The following is a 13,951-nucleotide window of genomic DNA, read 5'->3' as shown; positions in this document are numbered from 1 at the left end:
TCTCCCAGGAAAACTGAAAGGGCTGGTGTTACAATGTAGCCATGGGGCAACTGAATTCTAACTTGTAGCCAGTCTAGTGTTGGGAATTTGCTCTATTCTACCTCAGATTATATACATGTGTGTATATATATATATGTGTGTGTGTGTGTGTGTGTGTGTGTATGTGCATTTACATATATATACACACATACATATATGTCAGATAAACAGCGTTCATATAAAATTTGTATGTATTTAAATATATACTATTTAAACACACACATTATTATATATATCATTTAAATATCCATATATTTCTATATCCACATTTATTTATTTATTTTTTAAATTTTTCATTTATTTATTAATTTATTAATTTATTTTTTTAAATAACTTTTTCTTGACAGAACCCATGCCAGGGTAATTTTTTACAACATTATCCCTTGCACTCACTTCTGTTCCGATTTTTCCCCTCCCTCCCTCCCTCCATCCTCTCCCCTAGATGGCAAGCAGTCCTATACATGTTAAATAGAGTACAGTAGATCTTGGATACAATATATGTGTGCAGAACCGAACAGTTTTCTTGTTGCTCAGGGAGAATTGGATTTAGAAGGTATAAATACCCTGGGAAGAACCAAAAATCCAAGCAGTTTACATTCATTTCCTAGTGTTCTTTCTTTGCGTGTAGCTGCTTCTGTCCATCCTTGATCAATTGAAACTAAGTTAGATCTTCTCTTTGTTGAAGAACTCCACTTCCATCAGAATATATCCTCATACAGTATCCTTGTTGAGGTATATAATGATTTCCTAGTTCTGTTCATTTCGTTCAGCATCAGTTCATGTAAGTCTCGCCAATCCTCTCTGTAATCATCCTGCTGGTCATTTCTTACAGAACAATAATATTCCATAACATTCATATACCACAATTTACCCAACCATTCTCCAATTGATGGGCATCCATTCATTTTCCAGCTTCTGGCCACTACAAACAGGGCTGCCACAAACATTTTGGCACATACAGGTCCCTTTCCCTTTTTTAGTATCTCTTTGAGGTATAAGCCCAGTAGAGACACTGCTGGATCAATGGGAATGCACAGTTTGTATATCCACATTTATAAACATATATACCATTTAAATATCCTAAAATATATTGCATATATACATATATGCATATATGCTTATAAACAAATATGTGTGTATATACACACATAAATGTATGTGTTAAATGCATACATTTTTAAATGTATGTATTTAATTATGTAAATAATATTAAATACACACAAACTCCGTGTGTGTGTGTGTGTGTGTGTGTGTGTGTGTGTATATGGAGGACAGTCAGTGAAAATCTCTGAAGTCTAGAGATGGAGTATCTTGTCTGAAAACTATCAAGAAGGCTAGTATCTTTGGATTAAAAAGTGTCCACAAGTGCAAGGTGTTAGAAGATTTGAAAAGTAGGGTCTATATGTGGGATAGGTTATGAGGACTTTTAAAGTCAAACTGAGAATTTTGCATTTTATCCTGGAGGCCAGAGGAAAGTATTGAAGTTTATTGAATAAAGGAGGTGACACAATAGTATATACACTTTAGGAAAATCTTAATTTAGTGGCTGAATGCAGAATGGTTTGGATTGGGGAGAATCTTGAGGCAGCAGACCCTCCAGCAGGCTGGAGGCAGATGAATGTTCCTGACTTCAGATCCTGCATTCTATTCATTGCACCACCTAGCTACCTGACTACTTCATTATCCTAAACATATAACTTGCCTGTACCTACTTGTCTACATCAGGGTTTCTTAAACTTTTCCCACTTGCAATCCCGTTTTTTGCCTAAGCAATCTTATGTGACCTATATACTTGGGCATATAGGTATATAAAATAGATATACAAATCAAACATTTATTGGCAATAAATTATTAAAAATTATTTTAAATCAATCCTTGGTGTGTATATGTATAATTTTACTATTTATTAAAGATGAAAGCAAATTTGCATACTAATGAAATGAATGTGCTTGTTTATTTTCACATAAAGAACTATATCTTGGAGAATATTTGATACCTTTTACTGCTATTAAACTATTTGCAACTCCCACATTAAGTTATATGATCTCACATGGGATCATGAACCACAGTTTAAGAAGATTTTGTTTACATGGTGCTTCTACCATTAGAATGCAAGTTCTTTGAGAACAAGGGCTGCTTTACTTTTTTAATCCCCAGCTCTTAGCACAGTGCTTGCCATATGTGAAGCACTCAATGAATGTTTGGTGACTGATTAATTGATGAACCTTTTGTTCATAATCCTTTAGGTACTATATTTACCAGAAGAACTATGGATAAAAGTTCACAATAGTGTATAGGCAGTAACATTCCAAAGAAAAAGAAACAGAAGAAAAAAAAATGGCTGTATGATGAAGCTTTATAAATAGCTGGGGGAAAAAAGGAAAAGGAAAGTTAAAGGAGAAAGGGAAAGATATATTCAACTGTATGCAGAATTCCAGAGAATAGCAAGGAGAAATAAGATAATTTTCTTAAATGAACAATGCAAAAAAAAAAAAAAACTGAAGAAAATAATAGAATGGGAAAGAAGAGATCTCTTCAAGAAAATTAGGAAAATCAAGGGAACATTTTGGGCAAAAATAGGCATGATAACAAAATGGATAATTTTGATTATGTTAAAGTTAAAAAGTTTTTGTACAAACAAAACCAATGCAGATAAAATTAGGAGAAAAATGTTTACATTCAATGGTTCTGATAAAAGTCTCATTTCTAAAATATATAGAGAATTGACTCAAATTTATAAGAATTCAAGCTATTCTCCAGTTGATAAATGGTCAAAGGATATGAACAGGCAATTTTCAGATGAAGAAATTAAGACCATTATTGATCAGAGAAATGCAAATTAAGACAAGTCTGAGATACCGCTGCACACCTCTCAGATTGGCTAAAATGACAGGAAAAAAATAATGATGAATGTTGGAGGGGATGTGGGAAAACTGGGACACTAATACATTGTTTAATGGAGTTGTGAACTGATTCAACCATTCTGGAGAACAATTTGGAACTATGCCCAAAGGGCTATCAAACTGAGTATACCTTTTGATTCAGCAGTATTTCTATTGGACTTGTATCCTAAAGAGATCAGAAAGGAGGGAAAGGAACTCACATGTACAAGAATGTTTGTGGCAGGTCTCTTTGTAGAGGCCAGAAACTGGAAACTGAGTGCATGCCCATCAGCTGGAGAGTGGCTGAACAAGTTATGGTATATGAATATCATGCAATGTTATTGTTCTATAAGAAATGATCAATAGACTGATTCAGAGAGGCCTGGAGAGACCTACATGAATTGATGCTAAGTGAAATGAGCAGAACTAGGAGATCATTATATATGGCAACAACAAAATTTTATGATGATCAATTCTGATGGAACTGGCACTTCTCAAGAATGAGGTGATTCAGAGTTCCAATGGTCTTGCAATGAAGAAAGTCATCTGCACCCAGAGAGAGGACTGTGGGAGCTGAATGTGGACCACAACACTCTTTTTATTGTTGTTTGCTTGCATTTTGTAGGGGTGAATGCCAAAAATTATCCATGTATATATTGAAAATAAAAAGTTATAATTAAAAAAATAAACATGATAAAAAATAAAAGTGCTAGGGATTTAACAGAAGCAGAAGAAATTAAGAAAAGATGGCAACAATATACAAAAGGACTACACAATAAAACAATTAAGCAATACTATACAAGAAACGTCTTCACATCATCCATAATCACAATGGTGTGGCTACTGATCAAGAGCCAGACATTTTGGAGAATGAAGTCAAGTAGAGCTTAGGAAACAATGCTAACAATATGACCAGTGGAGGTGGTAGAGTTCCAGGTGAGCTCTTTAAAATTGTAAAAGATGCTGCTACTAAAATGCTATGCTCAAAATGCCAGAAAATTTGGAAAATTCAATAGTGGTCACTGAATTGGAAAAGATCAGTTATGTCCCCAGTCCTATTAAAGGGCAATGCCAAGGAATGTTCCCATTATCAAACAATTGCACTCATTTCATATGCCAGCAAATTTATATTTAACATTGTGCAACTTAGGCTTCAGCAGTTTGTAAACTGAGAAGTAACAGAAGAACAAGGTGTTTTTTGAAGAGGCAGAGGAGCTAGAGACCAAATTAGTAACATTATGCAGATTTTGGAGAAAGTAAGGAAGTTCCAGAAAAACAAACAAAAAGCTAACACCTACTTCTACTTGATTGACTACACTAACACTATTGACTAGGTGAATTTCAGCAAAAAGTCACAAATCCTCAAAGAGATGGGAATACCAGATCATCTTGTGCCTTGAGGAACCCAAGAAGCAAGCGTTAGAACCAAACATGGACAACTGATTGCTTTAAGATTGGAAAAATAATACGACAAGCCTGTATACTGTCACTTAATTTATTTCATTTATAAGCAGAGTACACATGTGAAATACCCGGCTGGATGAATTAAAAACTGGAATTAAAGTTGCTAAGGGAAACATCAACAGTCTTAGATATGCAGATGACAACATTTTGATGTCAGAAAGAAGCCTCTTGATGAGAATGTGAAAGTTGGCTTGATGCTTAACATGTAACTAAAACAAAAATAGAAAATAACTTAACATCTTGGAAAATGGTCCTATCACTTCCTGGCAAATAAAGGGAGAAGAAATGAGGCAATGTTAGATTTAATATTTCTAGGCTCAAATGTCACTGCAGATAGAATGCTTCAATAAAATTAAAAGATGCTTGCTCAATGGAAGAAAAGCTATGACAAATTTAGACAGGCTTACTAAAAAGCAGAGACATCACCTTGTCAACACAAGTCCATATAATTAAAGTTACAGTTTTTCCAGCAGTAATATATGTCTATGAGAATTGGACTATAGGGAAAGCTCGGTGTCTCAGAATTGATGCTTTTGAATTGTGGTTCTCAAGAAAAGTTTTGCAAATTTGGACATCAAGGAGATTAAATTAGTCAATACTTAAATTAACTCACTATTCACCAGAATGTCAAATACTATAGCTAAAGCTATTTTGGTCACATAATAAAAAGATGGAATTCATTAGAAAAGATTCATTGAGAAAGGTGGAAGACAAAAGGAAAAGGGGATGGCAAAGGATAAGATGAATAGAGAGTGTCGTTAAAACAATGAACATGAACTTGGACAGACTTCAAGAGATAGTGGAGGATAAAAGAGACTGGGGCATTATGGGCCTTCATAAAGAGTTCAACACAATTGAACAACGAATTGATTGGCAATTAATCCTCAGCATTTAGCACAGTACCCTATACATAGTAGACACTTAAAAAATATTTATTGAATGAATGGCTTTTTTAAAAAAGGGCTAATTTCTATTTTCTGTGTGTTTTGGGATCTCTAGTAGAATACAGTGGCAGATCAATTTCTATCACAATGTGACATCTACATGAAATTTTGGAGATTGTAGTTGGCTAGTTGACTCTTCACTTCTCTCTCTCAACCAGAAATAGTCAAGGTCAAAAGATTTACCAACTTTCCTATTTCTAGTCACTGAGACTGGCTTGGAACAGAACTTTCTCCTCTAATTTCTGTCCTCTCTTCTTCTCTTCCTACTCCCTTAGTTTCTTTGCAGATGCAAATCCCCAGCATTATAAAAGAGGGAAAAAAATCAGACTTGCAGTCAAAGAAACTCTAGATTCAAGTGGAATCCTCTCTCTGGTCTTGGAGATTTTATAAATGTTTTAAAATTATAAATAGCTTGTGAATAGCTCTCAGGTGGTCTTTTGAAATATACTAAGCCAGGATGGGAAGACTCTACCTTATATAGCTTATATAACTTTATATAATATCAAATCTACTCAGAGGCATCCCCTTTACAATCAGAAGAGGCTTTGCCTCCTCAAACTTCCCAGACATGCCTTGGCAATCATTTTCTGTTTCCTTGTGAACAAGATGGAGAGAGAAATGGGCTAGAAGATTATACAGTTGGATGATTTGATAGCTGAATGCCTTTATCCCAAAGAGTTATGATTAACGTATAGAAGCTAAATAAAAAGGATAGTGGCTCTTTCAGCAACTTGGATAAAGGTATATGCAGACAGCATGGTGATCAAATGTACAGATGTCAAGAATCAGGAGGAGGAATGAAAGATATCTATCAAGTCAGATGAAAGAATTCAAATTCAAAAACATCTCAAGAAAAACGGTCTGAAGATAAGATGAGCTTTGTAAGGATAAATGTGAAGTTTTACACATAGGTTTAAAAAAATCAGTTGCACAAGCATAGAATAATAAAAACCAATATTTGCATAGGCCATTACAGTTTGCAAAGTGCTTAACATATATCAGTTTATTTGAGTTTCTTCACTATCCCAAGATCATATCACTTATTAATGTCTAAAGTAGGATTTTAATTCAGACCTTCCAAACTCCAAATCTAATAAAACCTCTACTAGCCAAGCTGCTTCTAACACAATGGGGCTCCATAGGTCTTGTGAAAAATCCTTGGAGGGTTTAGTAACTTGTAATTTCAATGTAAATTGCCTATAAGAAAAGCTACTAGACTCTTAGGCTGCTTTCCCAGAACTCCTTTGTAGGTATTTAGAAGAAGGGGAGGAATAAGATGTGGCAGCTTGGTGGATCACTGAATAGAATCCAGGGCTTGGAGTCAGGAAGAACTGAATTACTAGTTAGGTGATCCTGGGCAAGCCACTTAACCCTTGTTTGCCTCAGTTTTCTCATCATGAGTTGGAGAACGAAATGGCCAATTACTCCAGTATCTATATCAAGAAAACTCCAAATGGAGTTAAAAAAAAAGTCAGACATGAATGAATAACAAAAATAAATAAGTGGAGTAAGTATCAAAGTAATAATATAGTAATATGCCAGGTACTCTGCTAAGTATATTTATAAATATTTCAATTAGTCTTTCCAAGAACTCTGAAAGATAGGTTTTATAGCAGTCATAGAACACAGAACATTAAAAATGATATATAGAGTACTGAATTTGGAACCAGAGAGCGTAGCTTCAAGTCTCAAAACATTTTTTTAAAATTTTCTTTTTTTTTTTTTTTGCCTCAATTTCTACCTAGCCTTAATCCCTAAATGGGTTCAGCCTCAGTCAGATGATTGAGGTCTGTTGAAGATCTTGACTTAAAAAGGCCAAGATCTCCCAGTGCATCCAGGGTCATCTCCAATTATCCTGATCTATATCTGACCACTGGACCTAGATGGCCCTGGAGAATGAGCAGGTGAACTTGCCCAACCTTCTCTCACTTAAATCCAGTTCATTTGCATGTCATGGTTCTCTCTGAGAATAAAGAAACAATAACTATTATAAGCCCTATTTTGTAGTTGAGGAAACTAAGACAAATAGAGATTAAGTGATTTTCCCAGATTAGAAAGTATCTAAATTTTGAAATAAGAGCTTCCTGCTTCCAGGTCTAATACCTTATCCATTTCACTACTTAGCTGCCTTGCCTAGTGACTCTCTAGACCACACTGTATGGTAAAATTTAGTCCTCAGAGCTGTTGTTTGAAAGAAAATGATGAGCTGTGGTCCAAAGCTTAGGCATCTGGATAGCAAAGACCCTTGGATATTTGGGGAAGAGCTGGAGAAACTTAATCAATCCTCAGAGGGCATTATTTAAATATTTAATATACTAAATAAAATAATTTAATTTATCAGATTATTAATTTGATTTATTGAATCATTAATTAAAAATTTAAGCTTGGTTTATTAAATTAAATAATTTTAATTGTTTTATATTTTAATATATTAAATAAAACAATACATTTTCTATTATTAAATAAAATTCAGATAATTATTTCTTATATGACTAGGGGCAATTTTCCATTCAACTTCCTCAGCTGAAGGTGAAGTGTATTTGCTGCACTATAAGGGACTTTCCAGATAGAAACCCCTTAAATCTGTCTGACTTGGACTTCTTAATTATTCCATTCGGTGCTCCACCGAAAAAAAGTAGGGAAAAGTGTTCCCTACTTTTGGAATCAAGAATGTGATGGAACTAACTCCTATTGGAACCACTTGTTAAATTTCCAACGTGAGCATTTATATTTCAGAAATTAGCAATACCTACAAACCAGGTCTTGATATCCAGAATTTATAGAGACTTGAAGAAATCACATTCCATTAGGTTAACTGATGGAAGTATCTCTGCTTTTTGGCTCTTCAGCCTCCTGGCGTTGATTCAATCCCTTGCTCTCTAAAGTGACCACTAGATAGCGCCACCACGCAGCACATAGTGATAAGTTTGCCCTCATTCATTCCAGTTCCCCAAATGCTAGACCTTTTGTTTCCTAGATTACAGAAACTCCCGAGTTGGGAGAGACTTCTGAGGTCACTGTAGCTGCTCCTTGTGTTCTGGTGCTGAAGATTGTGGGCAGATCCTTCAGGGATCTCAAACCCAGGAAACCCGTGCTTCCCAGGACTCAGAGATTAGGAGCAATGAACCTTCATTATGGTGTGGGACATCTTATGGGTGTATCTCAACTCCAGCCATTTTTTGAGGCAATTGAGATTAAGTGATTTGTCCATAGTCACCTAACTATTAACAGACTGAGGTTAGATTTGAATTCCTGACTCCAGAGCTAGTCCATTATCTTGAATGATGACTTGAATCTTGACTTGAATGTCTTGAAATGAGACTATCAGACTGGCTATAAATTTAAAGTCAGTCCTGATTGGGGGACCCAAATATCAGATTTTCCACATTTCACATCCTTGAACAGAACTTCTTGCTACCTTCACCTGTGTCCTTTTCACTATCATCATCAATAATGTTTGTACAACTCTTTAAAGTTTCTAAAATACTTCATATTTTTTATCTTACGATCCTCAAACTAAACTGCAAGGTAGGTGCTGTTATTATCATTTCATAGATGAAGAAACAGTCTAAGAAATTAAAAGATTTGCCTGGGATTGTATAGCTAGTAAGTTGAGGCATAATTCACACGAGACTCCCTGATCTGAGAAGTTGGGGAAGCTTCCTGTAGAAGGTAAAAGATTAAATTAATGTGTGCTTTTTTTTTTTCCTGGAGATATGGGTATGCTATGCATACCTTTGTATTGCTCTATAAACATTGCTTGAGCTAAGTAAGAATATAGTAGAAGGATCAGGAAATGAAGTTGTCACCAATTTGGAGATTGTATGATTGGAGGCTGCTGCTGAAGATAATGATGATGGTGAGAAAGAAGATGATGAAGATGAAGATAATTAAAATATTAAATTAAAGGAAGTCACTAGTCATAGTGGAGACTGTAGATTATTTCAGAGATGGGTGAACATTCAAAGAAAATGCCCAGAGTCAAGAGAAGGAATGTCTTACTTAGGGAATAGTAGGAAAGAATATGTACTAGAGAGTAAGGAATAAGAAGATTGGAAAGTTAGGAGAAGGGTAGATAAAGAAAGACTTTGAATGCCTATTTAGGACATTTTGTCCTATTTAGGACATTTTGGATATTATATTGGAGGCAACAGAGATCCACTGGAGTTTATTGAGTAGTTAAGGTGTCATAGACAGACATGAACTTTAGGAAAATCACTTTAAAGGCCATGTGGAGGCTAGATTGGTATAGGCAGTACTGAAGGCAGTTAGGCCCATTAGCTGGCTAATGCAATAAGCCAGGTGGTGAGGGTCTGTACTAGAGTAGTGTCAGTGTCAGAGGAAAGAGGCATTTAAAAAAATGAAATCAGCAGATCTTGGCAACAGATTGGATATGGAGGTTGAGAGACAGTGAGAAATATAGGATGATTCCTTTTTTCTGAATTTTTTTGTTAAATTTTCTTTAAAAATTTATTATCTTGAATTTCTCAATCATCTTTAAACATAAGTATTTGCATAAATATATACAAAGAAAAGAAAAATATTGTATATGAAATTATGAATGTCTATCAGATGTAACTTATTTTTTATAAAGCTTTTTATTTTCAAAATATATGCATGGATAGTTTTTCACATTCACTCTAGCAAAACCATATGTTCCAATTTTTTCTTCCTTATTTTCCCTCCCTCCCCTCTCCTACATGGCAAGTAATCCAATATATGTTAAGCATGTATAATTTTTCTATACATATTTCCACAATTATCATTGCAGCTTATGTTTTTATAAAAAAATACACAACAAATTTAACATTTTGAAAAGCTATCCTTTTTGTCTATATGGTATTCTGAATTGTATATTCTCTTATGTGCTGTTCTTAGGTTTCAAGCCTGAGGGATTGGGAGAATGTTGTTGCTCTTGTACTATGGAAGATAGAAAAGGGGGGGAATAATTAGTTTTGTGTTAGAAATAATGAGCTTAAGATATCTACTGGACATCCAGTTTGAAATGTCATCAAAAGAGTTGGAGAAGTGAGAGTGGATGTCAGTAGATACTTTGCTGAAGGACAGGTAGATTTGAGAATCTTTAACATGTACATTGTCATTAAATCCATTCAAACTGATCACCCAGAAAAGTAATATAGGAGGAGAAGAGAAGAGAAGAGGGCCCAGGATAGAATTCTGGGGGACAGTCATGATTAGAAGGCATGATTTGGAAGAGGAGGCAGCAAAGGAGGCAGAGAAGAATTAGCTAGAAAGGGAGGGAACCAGGAGATAGTAGTGTCCTGAAAACCTAGAGAGAAGAGAATACCAAGGAGGAAAGAGTGATCAATAATGTTAAAGACCACAGAGAGGTCAAGGAGAATGAGGACTGAGAAGAGTCCATTGGATTTTGCAATTAAGAGATCATTAGTAATTTTGTACAGAGAAGTGATTAAGTTGGAAGCCAGATTATAAGGGTTAAAAAGGAGAGGAAAGCGGAGGCAACTGTGGTTAGATACCCTTTTAGAGTTTAGCTATGTAGACAATTCTCTCTTTAGGTAAATTTGCATTTTACAAATCTGATTTAATGTAAAGAATTCTGGAAAAAATACACATTAAAAATGCCTGTTAACTTTGTACATGATTGTGCTCTCCCTCTCTCCCTGCATCCTTCTCTTTCTCTCTCCCTCTCTCTGGCTCTTTCTCTCTCTGTCTCTGCTATTTTTCTCTTTATCTTTTTGTCTCTATCTCTCTCCTCTCTCTGTCTGTCTCTGTTTCTCTCCATGTCTCTTTGTCTCTGTCTCTCTCCTCTCTGTCTCTCTCTGTCTCTGTTTTTATCTCTCTCTGTTTCTGTCTCTGCCTCTCTTTTTGTCTCTGTTTCTCTCTGTGTGTTTCTCTTTCTCTCTCTGCTCCTGGTCCTTGGCTCAACACTCTGCAACCTTCCAACAACAACAACAACAAAAAAAAACCTTTTAAAAATGCTACAAAGTTCTCTAAGTGAAAGCAGAATGGATTTGGAGAGAGACTAATGCCACCAAATAGACACTGGACTTAAGACCTCTGATGAGAAAATTAATCTTTGCCTGATCAATCCTTGAATCCACACCTGCTCTGTCTGTGCTCTATATAGAAGTCTGTAGAATATAGTGGGAATTATATAGTGATAACTATTTGCAAAGAGCAGAGGAGAGATAGGAAGATAGCTGGAAGAAAAAATCAAGTAAGGGTCTTTTTCAGAATGGGTAAGACATGAGCCATATATGTGGACTGTAGAAAATGAGCCAATAGACAGGGAAAATTTGAAAATAAGTGAAAGAGTATAGATGATAGCGGGAACAATCTGTTAGAGGAGACAGGATAAAATGGGGTCACTAGAACAAGTAGAAGAGTTAGTCTTAAAGAGGAAGGCTAATTTATCATGTATGGCAGGAGTGAAGGAGGGAAGAATGGCAGAATGCATCTGAGTGATAGATATGGAAAAGGAGAACACATTTTTCTGTAAAATATGAGGCAAGTCTCTGAGCTGAGAAAGGGAAGGGAGATGAATGGGAAGTTTTGGGGGGGATAAAAAGGTTTGAGAGAGCTGCAGGGGAGAGTTGGGATAGGGAGTTGATATGGGAAGTAAAGTATAATTGCCCAGCAGCAGTGAGGGCCCAGTTTAAATAAATTTGTAGTAGATCCTGTCAGAAGGGTTGAGTGAACATCAGTAACATATGTATAGGATTGAAGGTGACAAATGTTGGGAGTGATTGGAGGCTGAGGCTCATCTGGGAGTAATCAGTGATGAGATGAAAGAAACAAGGAAGAAATAATTTTTGAGGTCTGGATATGTGAGCCTATTATTTAAAATCAACCTCTGCTGAGGCATGAAACAAAAAAAAATTCTTCTTGCCTCCTTTCTCCATGCTTTTACCCCAATCCAAGCTTGGCTCTGCTTCTCCAAAATCATCTATATTTTCTGTCCTATTCAATTGCACAACCGCAAGCCCCTATTTTCTTATTAAGAATTTTTGTTTAAGTACAGGCCTTTTCACATCACACTTTTTCAGTCCTCAGGGAAGCAGGAAGTGAAAGCCTTATTTGTTGCAGAAGGTATCTGGAGCAAGGAAACTCCTTGTGGTCACCTCTAGGCCACCTATTATCCAACAATGGCTCACCCCATTTGCCTCTGATATCCTGTCCAGGGCCTCATCATAGTCTCACCTCATTATCTAAGCCTTCACTGATTCATAGATAAATTAAAACAGATTCAAAAGATCTCTTAGACTCCTAGAGATTTTCTACCTTTATCCTGTCTCTTCTCCAGTTTATTCCAGTAAGGAGCAGAGACCATTGTATTTCTGCTCCCAATATCTCAAATTTTATAGAAACTTCAGGTTGGGAAAAAAACCTTACAGATATTATCTTATTAGATCTTCAGCTTAGCCTTGTGAGATAGGTTGTGATTATGAGCTCCATTTGCAAATGAGAAAAGTAAAGCAGACAGAGGTTAACTTATTTTTCCACTGTAAGAGAGATCCTAAGTGTCTGATGCAAGATTCAAATCCATATTTTTCTGACTCCAAGGTTAGCATTCTATTTATTATACTGCTGCCTATTAAATTCCAGTGAAAATAATTCTGAGACTCACTCAGTAAACATTTATTAAACATGTTCTAAACTATGAGGTTGCAACATAAGCAAAAGATCATCTTTGCTCTCAGGAAACTTACAGTGTAATGGAGGACACAACATACAAATAAGACACATATAGGAAAAAGTGATGTATACGGATAAGTGGGAGATTATTAATAAAGAGTAAGCACTAACATTAAAGGGAATTGGGAAAGGTTTCCTATAGAATGCATAATTCTACATTCGTACCTGAGGGAAGCAAGAGAAACCAAGAAGTGAAGAAAAGAAGGGAGAAAATTCCAGGTACGGGGAATGGACAAAAATATTCCCGTCATAGCCCAAGTCCCATAGCCTATTGGTGTAGGACTTTTTTCTTCTTTGCTGGAGATCAGTACCCTCTGTCTGACCAATGTAAGGAGGCAAGGTCGAGTCAAAAAGAAAAAAGAGAGATCCATTCTCTTGATTTTCTTTCAGTTTCTTGAGTACCTTTAGAGACTGTAATTGCTTTGTGAACTTCTGGCTTCCAGATTCAAGAGAGAAGATGCATGATGATAACTCCACTTCAAATCCATGAAGGGAGAATAAACTCTGAGAAGCAGCTTACATGGGATGAATTGGAAATTTCCATCATGTCCCTTTTCCTAGCTTGCTACATTGAAGGAGATGGCAATTTCTTCTTTGGGTGAGATTTGAGACTATTTTGGTTAAACTCTCCCAATGGGAGCACTTTATCTTATATATTCTCCTATGTATGGTTTTTTTGGGTATTTAGGTGGCAAAATGGACAAAGTGCCAGATCTATAATCAAGAAGACTCATCTTCTTAAGTTTAAATATGGTTTCAGATACTTACTAACTCTATGACCCTGGACAAATCACTTTACCTTGTGTGCCTCCGTTTCCTTACTTGTAAAATGAACTGGAGAAAGAAATGGCAAACTGTATCTTTGCAAAGAAAACTCCAAATAAAGTCATGAAGAATTAGAAATGACTGAAGGACAACCTATTTTCTTTGATTTTTATTTTGCTA

The sequence above is a fragment of the Sarcophilus harrisii genome, chromosome 4 (genome assembly GCF_902635505.1).
Source record: "Sarcophilus harrisii chromosome 4, mSarHar1.11, whole genome shotgun sequence".
In the NCBI taxonomy this organism is placed as follows: domain Eukaryota; kingdom Metazoa; phylum Chordata; class Mammalia; order Dasyuromorphia; family Dasyuridae; genus Sarcophilus; species Sarcophilus harrisii.
Note: the sequence above shows the minus strand (reverse complement) of the source record.